This window comes from Lissotriton helveticus, chromosome 7 (genome assembly GCF_964261635.1).
Source record: "Lissotriton helveticus chromosome 7, aLisHel1.1, whole genome shotgun sequence".
Lineage (NCBI taxonomy): Eukaryota > Metazoa > Chordata > Amphibia > Caudata > Salamandridae > Lissotriton > Lissotriton helveticus.
The window spans coordinates 247,965,717-247,983,976 of NC_136068.1; positions in this window are offsets into that span (position 1 = coordinate 247,965,717).

The window sequence follows — 18,260 nt, forward strand, 5'->3', positions numbered from 1 at the left end:
GCATAATCTGGATTCCCCACTGATGCATCCTCTTCACCTTGTCTCAGGCTTGATTTGGCACCCTTTAAGGCAGTCATTGTAAATCAAATTTATGAACAGATTAAGGTGTCATTGGATAACTCTCTTCACCCTCTTCTAACAAGATTAGATGCAATTGAGGCTCATCTGAGGGCAAATAGGGACAAGTCAGGATTAGGTGGTGCTCAGAAGACCATCCTGCCTGAAACTCAGAATGATCATACTATTTACTGTGCCCTGGCCCCTATTCCCACCAATGGCAGCCAAAGGCAAACTATAGGCAGGGAATCCTGTTCTTAGGGCTCTGATGCACTCAGGACCACAGTGGAGCTTTATATGGTCCCGGAACAGGCACCATCTGAGACCACTATACCACCAGGGAAATGACATGAACCCAGTCTGGGTGTGACTTCTTCTAGTACTATAAGGGATGCTGGGAGCAGTTTTAAAATTCTCCTGGTCTGCCATTTTCCTCTGCCTCCTTTGCCTTAAATGTTGGTTCTGGCAGATTATTGAAGGCCGCAGATTATAATTTGGAAACTACAGAGCAGTTTATGAACATAGCCACTTATTGGCTGCATGTAAATACAGATGATAATCTGTGGGTATTTAATGAAGATCTGTTTGCACTTAGGGTGAGCTGGGTGGGTCTGGTGTTAAATGATTTTGTGGGCAATTGTATTATTGTGAATTTTAAAAGGCTATGGATTGTGAGGCCCTAGCTGCAAAGGTTTTACATCTGTGGGGCTAACACCAGGTCTATTAATATATGTCTGAATGGTGTAAGTGCCATATCAGATCCTAGGGCTTGACTTTCACGTAAGCATTCTGCCCCAGAGCAGCTTCCCACATTTGCTACTCTAAATCGATATTCTGTGCTATTGAACATGCAGGACTGTGATTGACTGGGGAGCGGTCAGTGTGAAGATAATCAGATATGTGATCCTAATTTGGTATGTTCATCTTCTAGAGTTACTGATGGTGGTATTTCGTTATTTCCTAGCTTGAGTTTAAATACACAATCCGATGTGCCTAATGCAAACTGTAATAGTTATGAGACTGTCTCTGTTAATCAAGGGGTCTAGAAAATCTTGAGCTGGAATGTGGCAGTATTAATTTATAAACTGATAAATAGTAATTGGCTGGACTATGGTTTGATATAATCCTACTTCAAGAAACTTGGTATTGAGACTTTTTATGGCAGCTATTCCTACTTTTCAGCAGTTGCAATGCCCTCATTGATGGGACACGCAGAGGCAGGGCTTACTACCTAGTTTAAAACAAGCCTGAGTTTTAGTATTAAGGTGCCAAAATCTGGCTTCAAACTAATACAAGCTTTTCATCTGGTAAGGGATAACATCTTTAATTTAACCATTATATATTTTTATAATGATAATTTTGTAAGACTGTGCTACCCCAATTTCATGTAGCTTTTCGATTATCTTGAGCGAATTATTGAGGGAAATCAGCCAAGGATGAGGGGTATAAATGTTATACTTGCAGGGGATTTGAATGCCAAGCTAGGTCATGATGTCAGTGTTTATGATATGGGTTTGTTTGATAGAGGGGTGAGATGTCACACCAACCTGGGGAATGACCATCAGGGGTGTAGTCTAGTTCTTTATATCTCTGGGTATGATTTGTGTAACGCTATGGAGCTCGTAGGTGTGAAACCAAAAAACATCCTGACCTTCATTTCTGTTGATTGCCAATCAGTTATTGACTATATTTTTGTCTCCAGGCTGCTTTTGCCTTGGCTCATCGATGGAGCTATTGATCATAACGTGTTTAGCGCCCATATCCCGATAATAATTGTGCTGGCAACCCCAATAGAGAGACAGGTCACCTCTGTGGGCAGCAGTGGTGTTTTAGGATTAAAAGATAATGGTAGAAGGTTAGTGTGGAGGGGGGCTATGTGCAACTCATCTGTTATTGATTGATTGTTGTTTAACTCCTAAACTAGACCCCTCAATGACGGTTAAGCCGTTTGTTGATCTGAGTGAAGCAGTCAGAGCTCTCTTGTTGAAACCAGACCGGGGGCAGGAGGCAGTGTCTCAGCCCTGGTTTGATGGAAGCTGTCTATCAATCAGGGGTTTATATAGCGCACTACTCACACGTGAGGGTCTCAATGTGCTGGGGGGGGGCAGCACTGTATCAGTCAAAAAGCCAGGTCTTGAGGTCCTTCCTGAAGGTGTGCCAGGTTGGGGAGCGTCTGATGTTCACGGAGAGCTCCTTCCTGGTCTCTGCGGCGATGTAGGAGAAGGGTCTCCCACCTGTTCTGTTTCTGCGGATGCGGGTGACCTCTGCCAGGTCGAGGTCGGCGGAGCGGAGGTTCCTTTTAGAGGCTGTAGAAGAACATGTATCCAATTTCATCACGCCCTTCAAGCCAAGCCCAGAGACCCTGCTTCCATCTTCAGGCTTAGATTTGAGTATAAGCTTGTACTGAAGCATAAGAAATTAGAAATACGACAGGATACTTTGGTAAACTTAGTTATTGCCTGTAAGATGAAAGAGACTAAATCTTTTTGGCTCACTGCTAATGGTATTAGACGGCAGAAAGATAGTCAAACTTTTCTTGACTTAAATATTAGCCCGGAACAATAGGTCAGCCATTTTATTGTATTTATAATCCTGGTGCACCCAATAATACCTCTTGTGTCATGTCCCACACCCCCACCCTGGAGATTTTTTCACTGATCATTAATTTCTCCTTGGGTAAAGTAACTGAGGCTATTTCTGTGAGCCCCGTTAACAAGGCGCCTGGGTCTGATGGGGTCCCTATGGGCCTATATAAACTGAATCCTAATTTTTGGACCACTTGATTACTAATTGTATTACCCAGGCATGCAAAATTGGTTTGCAGAACTTATGGAGATCAGCTTGATAGTACCAGTCTTTAAAAAAGGGGAAAAGGGACAACCCCCCTTGCTATCGGCCAATCTCCCTTTCATATTCTATTGTTAAGATAGTCAGGAGAATTGTTCTTCATAGATTGGTAACCTGGGCTGAAAACAGCGGCACTGTTTCTAAATTACAGTATGGGCTTTGAATAGGTCTGAGGACTCTGGAAAAATGTCTTAACCTTCATATACTATAGCTAAATAGGGGTTCATTTATTTAGCTTTTATGGACCTCTCAGGCACATTCAATTGTATGGTGAGGTATATTTTTTGTGGGAGAAACAGGTGATTATGGGAGTTGAAAAGGAGCTCCTGGGGGACTTGCAAGCCCTTCAATATGACCTTTCAGCAGTGGTTAGATATGAAGAAAATGGGGAGTGAACTGCCTCTTTTAGCTTAGGTCAGGGATGTGACAAGGGTGTGTGCTTGCCCCAGCTCTCTGTCTATTGTAAAGGAGCCTTTACTAGCTAATGTTGTAGATGCCCCGGTTATTAAAGAGGCTCCTATTCCAGATTTGTGCTACACAGTTTTACTGTCAAGGTCTCCCCGGGAGCAGAACATTCTGATAGAGGGCTGCATTGATTTTATGTTCAATTAAAAGTTGGAGCTTAATGTCAATAACCCCTTTGTTATGGAGTGTGGCCCAGGGACTGTATAAATGAGGCAATTCCTGTTTGGTCAGAACCCCATCTCCAGAGTCTGCACGTTCTCCTATTTGGGAGTAACATGATTCAGCTGGTAACTCGTCTCCATGTATTATTAATGGCAGAAATCATTTTTTGCATAGTTAGGGGCTCTTGGACAAGATAGCCAATAGCTTAAACAAGAAAACAATTGCCCCTTTTATAGCGGTGTATTGGAGGAAGTGTATCCCGGTTTTGAGGAATGGGTTTAGCATTTCGGGATATAAAATGGTTCATAGTCTCCAGATAGAAGAGACCAGAGTTTGTAAAAGATTACTCAGACATCTGCCCTATTACCCTTCCTACATTCTGCATGAGGAACTTGGGCCTGAGTATGCCGAAGACCGTATACACATTGCATTGGTGATGTTTTGGTTCACCGTCTGGAGTAATTACCTGGTGGTCTTCAATAGAGAAGTCATTTAAAACTGCCTATCTTGTGTTATGGGGCAGCTTATCCCTTGGCATCCTTTACATCAGCAAAAAGAACAATTGATGGACAAAATATTGAACAATGTCAAACATTCAACCCAGCACAGAGATCTGGGCCTGAATCCATCTTTTTTTTTTGCTCCCCATGCCATTCCAGTTTATACTTAGCGATTTGCAAATCAGTCTTGATCCTGCTCCCCATGGGAACAGTCCAGCCTGAACTACCAGGCAGAGTCCTCCCTGAACCGAGAACAAGCATCCTGGGGCCAGTTTCAGGTTTTCACCCACTCATCAGCCAAGCTAGCTTTACTCCAGTGGCATGGAGAGCCCTGGAAGTGAGTGGTAAAAATGTTTCAGCACTCTGTCCATCATCTTGTAGTGCTTGCTATGCTCACCCTAACTGGACAAGATAATGTCCAGACGTGGGTCTCTTGTTCGCTGTGTTGCTGGATTCAAGCTAACCTGGCTGAAGAGGGGTGATACCCCAAAAATTGTCCTAGGACGCTTGTTTCCAGTTTAGGACGGACCTGGCCTGGCAATTCTGGGTGGACTGTTCCCATGAGGAGCAGGGTCAAGACTGATTTGCCTATGACTGAGTAAAACCTGGGGTGGCATAGTGAACAAAAGAACAATGGATTAAACCCAGATCTTTTGACTGGGGATGAGTGGTTACATAGTTTCAGCACCCGTCCATCATCTTGTTGTGTTTCCTTTAGATCAGAACATCATGTATTGCCTTGGGTAAACTATTTATCTTTTTTAACCTGGTAGGTCATTCAAAAGGTGAAATGGTATGGGCAAAAAAATCCTTCCTGGCACTAAGGAGAAGGGAGAGTGAGTTATTGGAGTTCACTTAAGGCAAGATCAAAGATGTTATCATGATCCAAACTTCCCCAGGGATGAAGTCCTATCTAGATTTTTCTTTTGCACTCTTGAGATAGGACACTTCTTACTAAATTCCGTTTAGGAACCATTAGATGAGAATTAAGTTTTTCCCTTGGGCATTTGTTAGCTCTTCAATTTTGCTTTACCCATGTGATGAGAGCTCACCACAAAGTCTGTTGCACTTTGTTTTTTTCTGTGGTTTTGATTCCCATTTTACCAGACAGTTTTTAATACCTATTTTAAGAGTATTAGAGTTCAAAAAATGTAAATCGGTGTAATAATGTTTGAAAAAGCTGAGTACCCCAAAGACCTGCTTCAAAGTGTGCTGGTTTTTAAAACAAATGCTTTAAATGTCAGAAAAGCTCTGGCGTTTTGATAATGAGAGGGTGATAAATTGTTGCTGATATAGAGCAAGTGAATCTAAACCATTTGGAATCACATTAATATTGCAATAAGTTGTAGGCACATATGCCTTCAATTCGCCTACTACAGTAATAATCACATTTTAGTTTGAAGTGCTTTCATTTACTTACTTTCTACGGTGACAGGCGCACCTTTCTACAGTGACAAGCACACCACTATCTCAAAATGCAAAATGTCACTACACCTCTCTTCTTCTTGTCAAGTCCAGGTGAGCCCTCCATCCGCTGGTCAAAGTGGAAGAAGGCTTTTCTCAACTACTCTAGGGTGTGTGGAGTCTCACTGAGTGCCGAGAGAAAGTCAGCTTTACTACTACACTGCGAGGCTCGGAGGGTAAGAAGCCTTTGAACACTTACCAGATCTTAATGACACCGAATCTGATAGTCTCAATGAATTTGAGATATCTTTAAAGAATCTTGACAAACATTACTTACCCAAAGTCAGTACCATCTTGGAACGTTACCACTTTGTAAAGTGTGTTCAACAACTCAAAGAGTCTGCGGAGTTATATGTCACTCAATTAGGCAAACTGGCTTCCACTTGCAAATTTGACGGTGCACTTGAAGACCATATAAGTGACCAGTTTATATTGGGTTGTACAATAGAGACGGGCAAAGATGAACAATGGCAAAAGCACGATCCGAAACTAGATGAAGACATCAATCTCGCAAAGCACATTGAACACTCTCTTGCATGTGTTAAAGTAATAAAGAAGGATAATGGGACTATCAACACTTCTAGTGAGAAAGTACAAATGGTTACCAAAAACAAAACTTAAAAATATTTTTTGCCTCAGCCTTCCAAGTCCAAAACTGTCTTCTCTGGAAAGTGTTACCGTTGCAACAGTGTTGGTCACCTGGCCAATGACAAGTCATGCCCTACTTTGAACTCCAAATGTCTTAATTGTGGGAAAGTTGGTCACGTAGCAAAAGCTTGCAGAGCTTTGAGATTTAAAAAGAACAAGCATGAAAAAGAAGTTTGGGTCCAAATTAAGTCGGACTCTGATCTGGATGAGTTGCATTGTGGTGAGGTCATAGCTCAGCCCTGTCAGAACTAGTGCAATAGTCCCATCTACTGTGTTTGAGTACATGGTCATCTTGTCAAAATGCTCTTTGACTTAGGAGCGAAAATTACGTTAGTCCCAAAGAGTTTTTATGATTCTTCTTTATTAGGAAAAGTTAAGATATTCAAACCAGACATCAAACCGTTTTCTTACGTAGGTCAACCCATAAAGTTGTTTGGCTACTTTGAAAGTGAAATAGAATAGAGAGGTAAATTCACTGCTGGGAAGATATATATTTCCTCCAGAGGTGACAGTATTGTGAACTGGATCCACCAGGCTATTCTCTTTGTCATGCTAATTCCTGGAGGAGACCCATGTATTGTCATAAGGGGTGAAACATCATCTTCACTCCCTTTTACCACTAGTGTACCCAAGCCTGCAAACGTTGATCGGGTTAATGTCTTACTTAATGAGTTCGAGCAGAGCTTCAACAAGAAATTGGGTTGCTTGTCTGACTACACACAATTACCCTAAGGCCTGGTGCTACCCCTGTCACATGCAAGGTGCGTGGTGTGCCATTAGCCCAGAGAGAGTCTATGCAGAAAGAGATACAAAAGTTGCCGAAAAAGGGATAATAATTTTAACTGAGGCAAGTGATTGGTTGGCTCCTGTTGTGCTTGCTCGCAAAGCCTCTGGCGAGGTGAGACTTAGTGTGGACTTGCGTGCTCTCAACCGCGCAGTCATAGCCGACAAGTACCCTCTTCCCAACATTGCTGAAATGCTGACGCAGCTAGGTGGGGCTGAGGTGTTCTCCACATTAGATCTTAGGGCTGCATACCAGCACATTAAGATTGATTCTGATTCAATGAACCTGACTGCGTTTATAATGCTGTTTGGTACATACAAATTTACAAGGCTCCCTTTCGACCTGAACTCTGTAGCCTCCGTATTCCAACGAGCTATGGAAGATGTCCTACATGACTTACCAGGTGTTAAGATATACCAAGATGACGTTCTTGTACATGGCTCTTCTCAGAAACTACATGACGAGAGACTCATAGCTGTCCTGGAACGATTTAGGTCACATGGTTTAACCTTACGCGAATGCAAATGTAAATTTAACCAATCTGAAATTGACTATTTGGGACATAAATTATCTAAGGATGCTGTTAAACCTAAAGATCATTTAGTGAAGACCATTGAGAACTTTCCCGTGCCCCATTCCAGAGATGATTTGGTTACTTTTCTCGGTATGGCCGACAGTGCTTAATTTGTAAAATATGAAGTCCAGGTGCTCAATTTTTTTTAGGAGGCCACACCCATTTCTTCTGGCCCCACCCACTTCCTCCATTGGCGCCACCCACTTACTCTGTTGGCTTCACCCTATCCTCAACTGACACTGCTGAAAGCCAGATGTAATACCAAATCTGAATTTTAGAAAGAGAGACTGCCTCAGGTAAGGTTTTAATAGGAAGTACCCCCCCACCAAGAATTTTCTTTTAAAAATAAAAGCAAGAGAACATTTAAAACACAATTTTGGAATACATTAGCCAAAATGATTATTGAAACTAATACAAATTTTGCAACGCAACACAGTGGTTAGAGTTGACTTTACAATTTTTTTCTACCTAAACAAATCATTTTTTAGTAAAATTAGGATAGTTAAAACTCTGGGGAAAAAACAACTTTCTAACCTGTACCAAGCTGTTTGCATCAGCGCTTTGATGCAGTTCACAGCTCACTGTGCAAGATCATGATTGTAACTTATGAAGTGCACAGTAACAAAAGGATCTCTGAAAAAATGCAGCATCCTTCTGAGCACTCTAGAAGAAATACTGCTCTGTAATCTGCATAGTACATGTACTTTGCAGCAGGCATTTTAACCCTCTGCGCCTGCTCTAGCCAAGCATCTCATTGAACCCTATAAATTCATGTTATTTTCTGAGTTTACTTTACAGCTTTTGAGTAGACAGAGGCAAATTAATGTATTTCCCTGTGCCTACCCAAAAAGTGAATCTATCCTCGTGTCACGTAACTGGTGCTCCTGTAATACCTCCTCCGGGTCAAGTTCACGCTATATAAACCTGCAAAAAAAAAGACAAGCTCCATGATAGAGCTGGCCTTGTCAACGTCCCTGTACACAAGATGTTCAAAAATCAAATATTGGATGCAATATACACCATTTGAAACTGGTCTGTGGGATTTTCCTTCAGGGTTGGTACCTTTGAACTATGCATACTTCGGATTTCACTTGTCCATGATCAGGCCAAGGGTCGAGTATACAACCCTATCACCCACTACACACTGAATTGTTTCTACGACTGTGGGTAAATTTAAATGTAAATTGATACTTGTATAGCACACTACTCACCCGCAAGGGTCTCAAGGCGCTTGTACGAATACCGCTGTGGAACCCATCCTGGCTTTCCCTGTGAGGTGTCCACTCCTGGGCACCCCCAAGGTGGAGGCGAGGCATCCTTAGCGTTGTGGGGGCTGTTGTGGAGATTAAGCAAGCTATTGCCCAGAGTTGCAGAGTGGGACTCCATGATTGGAATAGGCACCGAGGCGAGAATTATCAGGTCCGTGGAATTTTTTAGCCCAAGACCCGCCGAGTCATCCTCCACACGGGCAATGAAAAATTTTACTGCCTGTGCTGACAGAGTCGGAAAGAAACACTTGGAAGGGCTTAAGTGGGAGAGCATTAAAAAGGGACACGGAGAGGGACTCAAAGACCTGTTCACAAAATGGCAGATACACGCAGTGACGTGGTCCGCCCGGGTGACATCAGGGCAAAGTAAAAACATAAATGAGCGCGTGAGATGTGCTGAAGACAACATGGGGACTGTGCGCCTTTAAACCTTGCATGCTATCAATCCTAGCGCCGAACGGAGGTGACAGCCAGTGATCCTTGGCAAGTCACTTCACCTTTCTCTGCTTCTTGTAACCAAAAGCTGCTGGAGTGCAGGAGTCAGATCCGAAAATAGACTGACTAAAATCAACTTAATTCTGTTGTTCAGAATATTGCAATGATACAATGTATGCCATGCTGAAATGAGGGGTGCCATGGTGCTTGTGGTGATGGTGGTTTGTGGGAGGCATTGCTTACATTCTATTCCCTAAAACACAGGAGGTACGAGGCGAGATCTGTCAGACGCCATGATTTGCCAAAGAAAGACAGGCTGCTGCACCAGACTGGTGCGCTTTGATAAATCCAGATGGCTGTTAAATTAGAAACTAGGGTGCCACGAAGCCTGTGAACCAGACGTGAAGCCCTACAATTACACAGAGCCCTGACATGAAATGAGCCCGAGCCACTATTGTGAGATTAAATTGGCCCGAGCTAAAGCTAAGTGACATCCGCCAGCGCCCTCCCTTGCCTTTCATGTCTGACTCTGATATCACACACAGCGCCCTTCTCCAGTGTGGCGCTGGCACCTCAGTGCCACGGTCTGTGCTGGCCCGGGTTTTTGGTGTCTGTTGTGTAAATGATCCATAAACGTCACATGTGTATTATTTCTTCCTCAGCAGGAAAATCACTCTCCCCACACCGTGACCTTTGTTATGCTCTCGGTGACTGGATGGTGACGGGCCGCATTTGGCATAAATTGGCATCCCTAGTTAGCCTAGCTGGCTTCTCTTACCTAGTTAGTTAGTTTACATACAAATTACAATTATTCCAATTACTGCTGCAGAGCTTAATTAAACTTTAGGTGCTTTGCTTAGCTTAATTCCTATCTTCAGTCCTTACCGTTATTCGTGGTGGGCCGGTCAGCAGGGAGGACACACACACTGCTAGCTTAGCTAGTGCTGCTGCACTGTCACTGCACTGACTGCTCAGTGGTACTTCTGTGTGCTGCCTGCTTGCTACCAGGCCGCCGTCGCCGCATTTTGCAGTGCCAGACCGCCCTGAGGCTGCCTGTGATGTGTAGACTCTAGTACTAGGCTGCCACACCAGACCAGACACAGTTTCAGCACAGGCACAGCAGCTCTACCCTTCAGCTTCGTCGTCGTTGTTGGTCGCATCGGGTCAACTTAATGTGGATCACTCGTGGGCCGTCCGTCTGTGGCGTGGGGAGCTGCCGCCTGCCGATGTAACTGCGCAACTTATGCTGGGGCGCGGCAACTGGTGGCAGCCTGCCTGAGCAAAGGTGAAAAAAAATCTGCGCGTGCTACCGCGCGCACAGCCCATGCCTACCCACATCAGAACCTCCATGCCGCCCAAATACATAATTGTGCACGTTCTGAACTTCCGCGGCCCGCCCACCCACTGGCAAACTCAAACAGAAACTGTCAACAACTCTGCATCAGCCATGATGAAACAAAACTTGGCTGCTAGCACATATTTTATATTTATATATATTCAGTACTAAATAATACTATTATTCAATATATATTCTCTCTTGGCCTGGGCAGGGGCAACAGGGCTGCTGGTGCTACTACCTCACATGCAGTGATTAAGAAGAAATGTGAGTTGCGGCGGCGGACGGGGGGGCACTCACTCGCAAGTAACTCACACTTGCATTAAACCGTTTAAATGCCCTGACGTCGGTGATGACAGTTATGACTCACATTGCACTCGGCGCCCGGCGGGATATTCATCATTCATACATATGATACATGAAAAAACACATTGCGGCCGCCGGTCGGGCCTGTGGCTGCAGATAGTACAAGTACAATAAAGGTATATATAGAATACCATATATTTATTTTTTCAAAAATGAACGCGCAGTAGACCCGGCCCTGATATTTAAGTGCCGGTGCTAAACACCGGAAAGCACCGGCACAAATTCTATAATAAATTCATCCCACAATTTGCTTGTCGCACCTTCACCTTAAGGTCCCTTCTAAAGAAAGGTGTGAGATTTACCTGGTCACCACAGTGGCAAGTAGAATTTGATGATATTAAAAAAGCTTTGGCTTGTGCACCCTCTCTTGAGAGTTTTGACACAGCTGACCATTCCATCCTTATCACAGTGCCAGCCCCAGGGTCTCGGTGCTGCTCTTAAGCAGATGAAGAATGGTAAGGAGGTAACTCTTATGTTCCTCTCAAGGGCACTGGTGGGGCCCGAGATTCATTATTTAGTCATAGAGAAGGAAACCCTCTGCATCTTCTTGCGACTAAGAAACTCAAAAAGTTTCTTTGGGGAAGTTCTTTTGTGCTACAATCCGACCATAAGCCTTTGAAAGAGTTTAGATGCTGTTTCCTCAAGGATTTCCAGATAGATAGTTGCTCTCCAAGACTATGATTTTGTTGTAAACTTTATTCCTGGTGCTCAGAACAAAGTTTCTGATTTTCTTTCCCGTCTTGTCTTGAGTAATCACGAATGTCCACCACGAATTTTATGTCTTCTCTGGCTTGATTTGGAGAGGTAAAAAACTTGTACATCCCTTCTCAGTCAGACAAAGAATTGCCTAGCCAGCACATTAGGGGCATCAGGGTATATCCAAGACCAAAGAGAGGATTAGATTACACTTCTGGTGGCCTGGCATTGATCTCCTTGTAGAGCGCATAGTGAGGGATTGCTCTGAATGTAATATGTGTGGCTATGTCTACAAGACCAGGGTTCAACCTATGGTTGTGCGGGAGACCCTTGATCGTTGTTGACAATAAGTGGCTTTAGACCTTCTAGGTCCCATTACGAGTAGTTCTGGCCAATCCTATTTCCTAGTTCTCAAAGACATGTTCTCCAGGTGGAAGGAGATTAAAATCACCCATAACACTCAGACTAATGATGTCATTAAGTTCCTCGAAGAAGTGTTCTCACGAGAAGGGCTCCCTGACTGTCTCCTGATTGACAATGGGGTCCAACTTGTATCGAGAGAGATGGAGGAGTATTAGAGGGAAAGAGGGATCAGGCACAAGTGTTGCTCTCTCTACCATCCAGAAACCAACGGAATGGTGGAGAGGTTTAACCGTGTCTTGAAAGAATTCATCCAACTGGCCAAGGCTCAAAACAGAGACTGGAAGTCTGAAGTGGTAGAGCGTGTTATGATTTACTGTCTCACTCCTCACTCTACCACGTGTAAAGTCCCTTTTGAGCTGTTTCAGGGTCGGGGTCTCAACACCCACATGTTTCAAGCGTGGATGAGGAACAAAAGTGTAAGTGAGGGTTTGAATGCTGATTCTAGTGTGATGGCCCCTAGTACAGAATCTTGTGTGGTACCTTCCAGTACGACTCCTGGTGTGGGGTCCTGGCAAGAAGTCCAAAATTTGAAGATTGTCAAAAGGAAGGAGTATTTTGATGCCTGCCACGCTGTTACTCACACCCGCATACGAGTGGGTGAGAGAGTAAGGGTACGCCTTCCCCAGAGGTCTGCTAGGGTCTCCAAGTTTTCCCGGCCTTTTGTTGTGAAAAAACTCTTTCAGAATGCTGCAAAATTGGATGATGTTCACATTTGGAACTTGAGTAGGATTGCTCCCATGCACAACAAGGTCCAAACTGAGTTAGTTGGGCCAGAAAAACTTCCCTTGCCTACACAGCGAAGGAGTTCTCATGCTGGGAAGATTCCGGCTAAATTGTATGATTTTGTTTTACGTAAGCTCATTTTTATTCATTTTCCTTTATTTCCTTTTCTCTTTCTGCTTCTTTTATAGAAATGGGAAAGGTGTGCAATGACCTACGTGTCATGATGTTCTATTTCCCACGGTCTCTAGAGTTCCTCATTCTAGAGCCTTCATCTAGTTTGAGCTGCTATGGAACTCTAAAAGTTCAGTTCCTGCTGGAGCTGTGTGGGTAGGAGGTTTATACGAAGTTACCTCCCGTTAATCAATAAAGATTCTTCTATCAACTTTATCCAGTGTACCAGGATCTTACTTTATTGCATTGCCTTCAAGAGCAAGACAGCCCTGAGCAGAGCCATTTCTGCGCCTGTCAGACCTGAACATTTTCACACCACCCTGCTGTAAAAGTGGTGCAATGGTTGCCTCATTGCCCCAGCAATTACCAAAGTACATCTGAGGGCACTCACCTCATAAAGTGCAAAGGGTTGTGGTGGTCAAAAACCCATTGCAACTTTCTGACTGTATAGTTAGGCATTCATCTAAGGTGGTGGTTGCCTCTGAAAAGCCTCCTCCATCAAAGTTCTGCAGTGGCCACTCACTTATCAGAGAGTCAACACCTCAATTTATTGGCTATCTGCAAAGTACACCTGAGACCACTCTCTTTTCATACTAGCAAGCCCACAGCATATGCAAATGGGGAGGGGTGTTTTTAGAGAGAAGAAACCAGAAGCACACCAAGTATGACTGGCGTGCGAAGGTTGTGTGGTGTAGCCAGTGGTTCATTTGCACACAAAAAAAAGAGCTAGGCCTCTCGTCAGGAGGGTGCGTGCATCAGCCCATTTCTCCAATAAGCACCGCTGAGAACAAAACTCTCATGCTAACCAAAAATGAATGCGTCCGTGCTCCAATACTTTTATGTTGAGTTCATGCTATAAGCACCAGTGTTCATGATTAAGTGACGTTGCTAAGCTCCGTAAACCCCCGTATCAAATTAAGCACTAGGTGTAGCCTCGGAAGAGTTGGAAGATGCTGTACTTGGACAGTTGGTGGGTGCTCCAAATGAGTACCACCAATGCCAACTGATTGCCAGTCCTTTGCCTCAGCATCAAACTTATACAGCCAACCATTTTTGCAAGGTGGTGGGCTCCCCACATTACCGATTTTCTTTTTGTAATACACATTTATTTTAGCCAACGTGTGGATCAATTCCCTTTCTAACTTTGGTGACTTCTTGGTGCCTTTGTTCAAAACTGTGGCATTAAGAGACTCACCATCTTCTCATTAAGTTGTCATGGTCCCAAAATGCCATATGTGAGTAGGACACATATTTGACCTTGAAAAATTACCAGTTTCAAAAAATAGGAAACTGCATATCACAAGGGCACCACATTTTATCAAGTTCGTTAATCTATATATTTCTAAAATCATATTACTGCCTTTACAATACCCATGTCCAGGTCTGCGATTTCAATGTCATTCAGATATAATTTACTTGCAACATTGCTTTCACTTCTAGGACACTGTGATCTGACAATGTGTTACTGTAACTTTGAGAATGAACCAAAACAGAGATAATTATGACCTGAAAGGGGAGAAATATCAGTGTCAGCAGGTTCTGAAACCGACCATGTAAGTGATATAAAAACATAATAGATTGAAAAGCACTTTCAGCCCTGGTATGCGACAGATCAGAAATGGGATATTATCCATCAGGAACAATGAAATCACATTAGTCACTGGCCGCTGGCCACAACCCCTCTAGAGTTATGTTTCCCTTGAAGAGGATTTCGTACTATCATGCCAGAATGCATATTTATCAAAGACAAAGCACGCAGCACATTCACTTTGAAGTAAGGCGTAACTGTTACTAAAGAATGAGAAATATTTACTTCTTAAAATGACATTCTGTAAAATTATATAGGGCCTAACGCTCTATTTCGGGCAATATGGCACTTACCCCTTCAAATTGTTTCGTCCAGCATTTAATAATCTAGGATGGACGCTCTTCATGCCTGCATTTCCTTTTTCAGTGTTTAGTAATTTAGTGTGTGAAGATCATGCTCAGCAGGGGTGGGTCGCAGGGCATATCCAGCCTCTCATCCAATCCGTCCTGTGCAGCTAACCCAAGCTATGCACTCATTTTGGTCGTGCTCAACAGGGATTGGCCCAGGTTTTGGTTTATCAACAAATCTGTCTATCATTTGTTCACATTTTTTGGTTCTCCAGTTCGAAAGTTGTAATTGTGCTCCCATGGCAAGTTTCAAGACCTGGTGTTGCAATCCCATGCAAGCCACGCAGGGTGGTACCAGAACTGCAGTACCAGTTCGTTTACTTCTGCCTGGAACCGTGGCCCTGCAATAAAATCATTTCATTTTTAAATGTTAAATGCAGGGTAGTCACTGTGGTCCCCACCGCACTTTGGCCTGCAGATTAGGGTGTACTCAATCTGCCCACTTTAAAAGGAAACCTTTTCTTTACTTTCAGGATGCTTGGACTGAGTCCTTGTGTCCTCTAATGATGGATGCAAAATGTTCATCATTGAATTCCTTCATTCTGGTACCACTGATCCATCTCTGGATTTGCAGTACCAAAATTGTTGACTGGAGAAAACGTCCCCTCTGCCAATCGAATCTGAGTATTGTTTAAAATTTAGAGCTGTGGAGGCTTACAGATTCGGTATTGTGGATTCTAAATGAGTTAACGGTCCATATGTGTCTAAAATGTATTCTCTTCATACCCAACATTAGCACTTTTTTAAACATGAATTTCAAATCAAGCAAAGGCACAACATTGAGTAAAGTTCAACATTCATGCAAAATGTGGATTAGGCCAGTACAGCCCTTTTTTATCGGGTGTCAAAACTTCCCAAGAGAATTAACCTGGGAAATGGTACTTCTGCCCAGTTTTTCTTGCCCCCTCTTGACTGAGCTGCAGAAAATTTGCCATAAGGACCAAACTTTAAAGTACTTGTTTTGTAACTTTTTCTGATGAATCGTGGAGCAACAACAGAGTTATAAAGCAAACCAAACCACTTACCCATTACACCATTCTTACCTTACAATGATGCTAAAGCTGCTAGTCTGCATATATGTATAAATATATATATATATATCTACATATAAATATATACATATATATATATATATATATATATATAGGGGAGCAGCTTCTGGCCGGTGCTGGCGGCGAAGTTCGGGACAACCTCGCTAGTAATTGCTGTAGCAAAAAGTTTCTTCACTCAAGAAGACGCCGCACACCACTTCAAATTGCGCTTAGTTTCTTTATTCTCCTGTAGGTTTTCCCCACCTACGCATTTCGGACTTTACCAGTCCCTGGTCACGGTTTACAAACGTTAGTCCTTTCTTCATGTTGCATATTTATACTGTTTCTACCACTCAGCTCATTATGAAGCATTGTGGGAACAGTAGGCAAAACTAAGATTTGCTATTATTACTAGCATTATGTCTGTGTTAGTTGGCCGTGATTGGCGCTTTGTAATTATTCAGGATAATCACCAGTGGGAGTTACCAGTGGTCTGTGCTGGAATTAACGTTGAGTACGTCAATAACCAACTAACGCTTTTGCGTTTGACATTGGATTCATGCTATGTCAATCACGACTGAGTGTCATTATGTTAATTGAGGCTGAGTGCCTTGGTTATTCTATCCCAAAAATGTGCGTCAATCTCACAGCCCTCACGCACAAAGATAATCAAGAAATTTTTACTTATTCAAAAATATTTGCTTGGCATCACATGTATCATAATAGTTCATATATAGGCCAGATCAAAAAGCCATATTCTCTCATCCATTATTATTCAAATATTGTCTTAAGTTGATACAGCAGTGTGTATTTACTTTTGCCCCACAGTCATTTAATATCAGGATTGTTACAGTGTTCAAAGATGTCATGCATCTCCTCATCCCCATTCAATCCCATCAGGGTTCTGGTTCGGAATCTGATTATTAATTTTGATTCGAGACGTCTTAGTTTACTGATGCGATCGCCGCCTCTTTCATTTTCATTTATCATTGCAATGCCAGCATATTTGACATCCTTCCAAGTTTTACCAGGGTGAGTTTTTAGATGTTTGGCAATTGCATAGCTGTAATCATTGTTTTGAATTGATCTTATATGTTCGAGGATTCTCTTTTTAGGTGGACAGGTGGTTGAGCCGATATATTTCTTTCCACAGAAGCATTGTAGTTGATAAACCACAAATTGTGACTCGCATGTTATTTTTTTCTTTGATCTCAAAATTTCGTCCTTTAGAGTCTTTTAGGTTTTTAAGATTTTGACCGATTGTACAAGCCTTGCATGATTGGCATTTAGCAAAGCCTAACTGTCGTTTGTCTAGCCATGTGACTGGTTTGATTATTTTGAAATGACTGTTGACCAGGTTGTTCTGTATTGATGGCGCTTTGCGAAAAGTTATTAATGGACTTTCTCCAATTAGGGAGCCAATTTCTGTGTCTTTTTTTAACACACTCCAGTATTTTGTCAAGATTTGCCGTATCTTAAAGCTTTCTTTGGAGTAAGTTAGAATCATTTGTGGTTTGTCATTGTCTGTTTCTGATTTTTTCTTCCTGGATATGAGCGTTTCAGCTCTCGTTTTCAATCTGGCTCTTTGTTCACCTTTCACGATGTCTGAATGTTTATATCCACGGGCGGTGAAACGATCTTTAGTTTCTTTGAATTTGTTTTCCATCTCTTCTTCTTCTGAACAATTCCGTCTCATGCGCAAACATTCTCCATATGGAATACTTTGCTTAAGTGATGTTGGATGAAAGCTGGTACCATACAAGACACTATTTGTTGACGTCTTTTTCCTAAAGACTGTTGTCTCAACTTTGTTATTTTTTACATATAACTTGGTATCTAGAAAGTCTATTTCTTTTTTTGGGAAATTGTAGGTAAATTTGAGACCCACTTTGTTTTCATTTAAGATGTCGATATATTTGATTAGTTGTTTCTTTGGACCCTTCCAGAGGAGGAAAAGGTCATCGATGAACCTAAGCCATAATACCACATCCTTGGTATATTGATCATTTGCTTCTCCCCAGGCTATGTTTTTCTCCCACCATCCCATGGTGAGATTGCCATAGCTTGGGGAAAATGACACGCCCATGGCACAACCACATGTTTGAGCATACATGTTTTTATTAAATAAGAATATGTTGTTGGTTAGACAGAAGGTTATCATGTCGATCAACATGTTCGTGTGTCTCAATTCTGAAATCGGTCTTTTTTTCAAGAAATATTTTATAGCTGTAAGTCCCACATCATGTTGTATCAAAGTTTACAATGATACGACGTCTATAGTTGCCAACCAATATTCTGAATGCCACTCAGTGTTCATAATATTTCTTAAGAAGTCCCCAGTGTCTTTTATAAATGAACTGAGCGTTGGGACGATG